The 5,717-nt window shown below is 61.2% G+C and overlaps 1 long non-coding RNA gene across 1 annotated transcript in view; it reads left to right on the top strand.

Moving 5' to 3' along the window:
- The first annotated feature begins 2,765 nt into the window (after positions 1-2,765).
- The window catches only part of LOC106727071, a 16,214-nt gene continuing 13,262 nt past the window's right edge, over positions 2,766-5,717 (top strand). The window contains exons 1-2 of the long non-coding RNA XR_001363221.1: positions 2,766-2,811; positions 3,264-3,265. This is a non-coding gene — a long non-coding RNA (uncharacterized LOC106727071). The remainder of the gene's footprint in view (positions 2,812-3,263; positions 3,266-5,717) is intronic.

Raw genomic sequence — 5,717 nt, 5'->3', positions numbered from 1 at the left:
GAGATGCGGTCGGTTTCTCTAACTTGGAGCCTTCTTCTTTTTTTTAAAAAAATATATTTTTATAGCCCCAGCTGGTCTGGCTCAGTGGATAGAGCGTTGGCCTGTGGACTGAAGGGTCTCGGGTTCGATTCCGGTCAAGGGCACGTACCTTGGTTGCAGGCTCCTCCCCCGGCCCTGGTCGGGGTTCCAGTGGGAGGCAACCAATCAATGTGTTTCTCTCACATCATGTTTCTCTCTCTTTCCCTCTCTCTTCCATTCTCTCTAAAAATCAGTGGGAACATATCCTTGGGTGAGGATTAAAAAATACATGTTTTTTATTGATTTCAGAAAGGAAGAGAGGGAGAGAGAGAGAAACATCAATGAGAGACTTACTGATTGGCTGCCTCCTGTGCCCCCCACTGGGAATCAAGCCTGAAACCGGGGCCTGTGCCCTGACTGGGAATCGAATGGTGACCTCCTGGTTCATAGGTTGATGCTCAGGCACTGAGCCCCGCCGGCCAGGCTGACGGGGAGCCTTCTCCCTGCCCCCGGCACGGAGCCCCCTCACCCTCCAGGGTCAGCTTAGACACAAGTCCCGGAGCCAGGCCGCCCCTCCCATGCTCCCCTGGCACCTGTCTGCCTGGTGGCCTGGGTGCCCTCGCGGGCTTCCTGTCAGCCCTGGACGGTCAGCCCCAAGGCCGTGGCCATTGTCCTGAGGCCAGCCCGGCGCCAGGCCCACCCGAGGAGCCCGCTCTGCAGCCATCGACGGACTCCCCAAATAGGACGGATTTTGTTCCCTTTCGTCCGCTGCTGGGCCTCTGGCCACACCAGCCCCCCCTCCCCGTCCCCCCCCAAGGGAGGGAGGAATGTGGCCTCCGAGGGCTCCGTGCGAGGTCCAGCGTGACTTCCTGTTGGAAGATCCAAGTTTCTGGAATTTGAGAAACGCTCTGTTCGTAAAGGCGGGAGTCACCTCTGACCCCCCTCCCCCTCGCATCCTGTCCTGGGAAGCAGGCGATTGGGCCCCACCTCCGAGGGGGCAAGAGGGCACCCCTGGAGGGGCGCCTTCTCACCCCATCCTCCTCGGGGAAGTTCTGTGCCTTCCTCCCCCGGCGATGAGCAAGGCAGCTCGAGACGGACAGCGTGCGAGGCCTCGGGGTTTGCTCAGGCCCAGAGGCCCCTCTCCCGGGGGTGCCCTTCCAGAGCCGGGAGGCTGGTGGCGCCCCAAAATACCTGCGGGCCGGAGGCCCCTCTCCGCCGCGGGCCTGGGCAAGGCGTCCCTGTGAGAGCTGTGTTTACCTTGAACTACTCAGCCCGGCAGACGCATTATTTAGGGACGAGAATAAAAAGCCATTCACTTTACTTCAATTGGCCATTTAGTTCAATTTGCGTGTTACTGCAGGTAATTACTCCGGTAATAACGTGCCGTCATCTGCGCAAACGGGGAGCCGGCCTGGCCCGGTCTTAATGCGGCCAGCGCTACACTAATTACCGGGTGTTGCCATGGTTACCTGCGGGGACGCCGTGTTAACGACACCCTGGAAACAGCACGCCAGCGCGGGCTTTGAATCGAGGCTTTGTGCGCCCGGGGAGCCCAGAGCGCGCTGCGCATGGAACAGTCATGAATAACATGAGATCATCGCGGCCCAGTTGCCAGGAAGCTGATTAACTGAACTGCAGAAATGTGACTTCTCCCCACGCGGGAGCCAGAGCCTCCCAAACGTTGTGGGGTTGCTAGGCAACCCCCGAGATGACATCACTCACACGGCCCGCTGCCCGCGATGTCATCGCTGCATATTGATGGCGCCTCCGCGGAGCCGGTGGGCTTACAGCGGTTCTCAACCTGTGGGTCCCGACCCCTTTGGGGGTCGAACCACCCTTTCACAGGGGTCGCCTAAGACCATCGGAAAACACATATATAATTACATATGGTTTTTGTGATTAATCACTGTGCTTTAATTTTGTTCCATTTGTCACAATGAAATTTGGGGGTCACCCCAACATGAGGAACTGTATTAAAGGGTCGCGGCATTAGGAAGGTTGAGAACCACTGGAGAGGAACAACTTATTTTTCTCCGGGACAAGGGGTCTGAACGGCGGGCGGGCCGGGCTGCGGCGAGGGGATTTGGGGACACCTGTGTGACTCTCGGAGTGACTGAGGTTTTATTGCTACCAGGTTATGCTAATGGGTCCAAAGGAAAAGGTAGGTGTCCCAGTGCATGTCTGAGAGCTGGTCAGGGGAGGCGCGTGCCCGGCCTCAGGGAGGCAATCGAGTGGCAAAGTCCCCTGGCTACGCCCTGGCCAGTGCTGCTCAGCGGTTAGAGCAGGGGTGGGCAAACTTTTTGACTCGAGGGCCACAATGGGTTCTTAAACTGGACCGGAGGGCCGGAACAAAAGCATGGATGGAGTGTTTGTGTGAACTAATATAAATTCAAAGTAAACATCATTACATAAAAGGGTACGTACGGTCTTTTTTTTTTTTTAGTTTTTTTCATTTCCGGCCCGCGGGCCGTAGTTTGCCCACGGCTGGGTTAGAGCATCGGACTGAGCACAGGGATCTTGGGTTGGATTCCCGTTCAAGGGCACACACCTGGGTTGCAGGTTCGCTCCCCACCCCTCGTAGGGGTGTGTGCGGGAGGCACCCAATTGGTGTGTCTCTCTCACATCGATGTTTCTCTCTCCCTCCCTCCCTTCCACTCTCTCTAAAAAGCAATGGAAGGAGGGAGTTAACGGGGATAAGAGGGGGACATACGTAATACCTTCAACAATAAAGATTTAAAAAATAAAAAGCACTGGAAGAAATACCCTCAGGAGGATTAACAGCAACGACAAAAAGTCCCCTGGCTACGCCGGCCCGGCTCCCTGCTCCCCCCTAGAACCCGCGCCGGAAGGAGTAAGCAGAGCAGGAACGTGGCTGCCTGAGCGATACTGAGCGCCTCGTCGCAGGAGGCATTCAAGGGGGGGCTGGACTGGGGCCGGGAGGGAAGGAGGGGCGTTGAAGGGCGTGCGTGGCCTGGCTGACCAGTGCGGTCGCCCGAGTGGGGACATTCTATCATTCCCTGGCCGTCTTATTGCCCACGTGGAGCCCGGCTGGCCCCACGGTCCAGGCCTCTGGGGGGCAGCGGCGAGCAGACCCCAGTAAGTGTGGCCTCACCATGGAGCACCCAGGAGGCCCGGCCAGTGCAGGGACTGAAGGAGGGCTCCCTGGATGGACCGTGAGATGGCCTGGCCTTCGCCCCAGGGTCTTCCTGAAAATCGGGGCCCTCCGGCTGTGGCATGAAGAGCAGATGTGGGGGGCAGGGGAGGGATCAAAGACCCCTGGTCTCTGGATCTGGGGCCAGGCCGGCTCCGTGGCATCTCTTCCGGCCTCTGCCCCACCTGATGCACCGGGCTCAGCCCCAGCTACGCCCCGTGACCCCCTCCTGGACACCCGGAGACCCTGTCCGCTGCGGCCCCGTCCCGCCTCAGGGTCTTGCACCCGCCATCTCCCCCCCCGGGAGCGCCTCCCCCCACGGTCTCATGGGCCCCACCTCGGGGTGGGGGTCCTGCCCTGAGCCCCCTCAGTCCCTGTCCCCGACTGTTTGCTGTCACACCCACCACACGCGCCGGAACTGACCTCTCTGCTGCCTGTGAGCTGCCCTCGCCCTCCTGGCGTTTCTGGCCTTGATCACGTCTGGGGCCACATGGGCTTGGCGAGTTAGTAACACCCACAGGAGCTGGTGTGGGCACGGGTGCTCCGGCCCCGGGGCTCCTCGGGGGTCAGCAGGGTGAGGTCTCTGTCCTCGCCCCCGCCCCCACCTTGGGAAGGTGGTCTGAGTTCTCCAGCGACAAGGACCCTGAAAGTCGCTGGCTTGGTCAGCGAGGCTGCATTCGAGGGCTCTGTTCCGTTGGCATAGCTGTGACCACCGGCAGGGGTCTGCGGTGGCCCGAGCTAGGAGGGGGGGACACTTCGTTTCCAGGGGCCTTGGGCTCCATCTCAGAGATGGGGTGCTGGGGCGCTGGAGTGGGAGGCACGCAGCGGGGCTGGTGTTGGTTTGGGGCCCACCTCCTAGCCGGGTGTGAGGGATGGCACACAGGGGGCTGGAGGTGGGCCTTGGGGCGCGGGGCTCAGCTGGGCAGCGACCTTCAGGGCACCATCACTGTCGCCGCCTCGAGGGCTGAGAGGCGGGTCACAGAGCTCGGGGTGACCAACCTGATGGGGCCACTCGCTCCCTGTGGGCGGAGCTGTGGGGCTCAGCGCTGAGCTCCGGGCTGGTCCCAGGACCTCAGAGAACAGCGCCTCCCCCCACCCCGCCCCCGCAAAGAGGGAGCCCCTAGGACTTGGCTTTCACAAGAGGATGGCGGAGCGGGTGCCGGGGGTGACAGGCCAGTCTGTGCTCCTCCTGTGGCTCCGGCTAAGGTCAGGGCTGAGGAGCACGGTGTGCGGGTCACGCTGACCCCCTCCCTGGGCCCTGCCTGGCGGCGGGGACTCCGAGTCCCAGCGTCCTCGTCTGTGGCAGGGGGATCGTCAAACCTACCCCGTAGGGCCTGCCTCAGTCGGCCAGAGCCTGCTGAGATCGAGGGTCTTGGCTGGTGACGGGGACGTGGGGATGGGGCCGGACCCGCATGGACGTGGGAGAGGCGGCCCCGGGGACAGGATGACACAGTGGGGGCTGCCTCGGGGGCACCCTCAGCCTCCGAGGTGGGGAAGTCCCTGCCACGCGGTAAGGTGTTTTCCAACATTATTCTTTCCTCAAGCAAGTTCAAGTTTACTCACGCGCTGCCCCTCCCTCCCTGCACGGAAATCCCAGGAAACCAGCAGCGGTTTCTGTCTCGCTCCGTCCAGGCCCCATGGAGTGCTGAGTGAACGGCAAACGCGGGGGCTGGTGTCGTCCCGGCAGGTGGGCCCCCAGGACGGCTTGAGTCCCAGCTCCCCAGGCCAGACAGAGTGGGGGGGGGGGCTCTGTGGGCTGAGCACAGGCTGCTGGCTTCTTTTCTTTTCTTTCTTTCTTTTTTTAAAAATCCTCACTTGAGGCTATTTTTCTATTGACTTTTAGGGAGAGTGGGAGAGAGAGGGAATGACAGAGAGAAACGTCCGTGTGAGGGAAACACCTCGATTGGTTGCCTCCTGCACGCGCCCCAACCAGGGCCGGGCCGGGGAGGAGCCTGCTGCCCAGGATGGCACGCCGCGCTCTGTCCACTGAGCCACACCGGCCAGGGCTCTTTTCTTTTTAAAAAATATATTTTATTGATTTCAGAGAGGAAGGGAGAGGGAGAGAGAGAGAAACATCAGTGATGAGAGAGAATCATGGACCGGCTGCCTCCTGCAGGCCCCCCACTGGGGATCGAGCCCGCCACCCGGGCCTGTGCCCTGATTGGGAATCAAACCGTGACCTCCTGGGTCATAGGTCAGTGCTCAGCCCCTGAGCCACGCCCGCCAGGCAGAGCTGCTGATTTCTTACTGAGTGGAGACACTCAAACCAACAAAACAAAATCCAACCCCCTCCCCAATCCCATGGCTGCGGTTTCACAAAACCACGGGCGCACAGGCGCCGGAGCGGGGACGCCGTGACCTCAGAGCAGCGAGCAGTCCGTCCTGCGCCTGTGCTCTCGTCACCGACGGCAGGATTGTCACCCACAGCAGGATCGTCACCGCCGGAGCTCCGCCCGGCACCGGGGCTTCAGAGGCCTTGGTGCTAATGCGGCCTCTGGACGGTCCCGGGAAGTGGGGCTGCTGGGGGAGGGGCCCTGGCTGGCGTGGC

The sequence above is a fragment of the Myotis brandtii genome, unplaced genomic scaffold (genome assembly GCF_000412655.1).
Source record: "Myotis brandtii unplaced genomic scaffold, ASM41265v1 scaffold357, whole genome shotgun sequence".
NCBI classification, from domain to species: Eukaryota; Metazoa; Chordata; class Mammalia; order Chiroptera; family Vespertilionidae; genus Myotis; species Myotis brandtii.
This window is presented reverse-complemented; position numbering and strand designations above follow the sequence as displayed.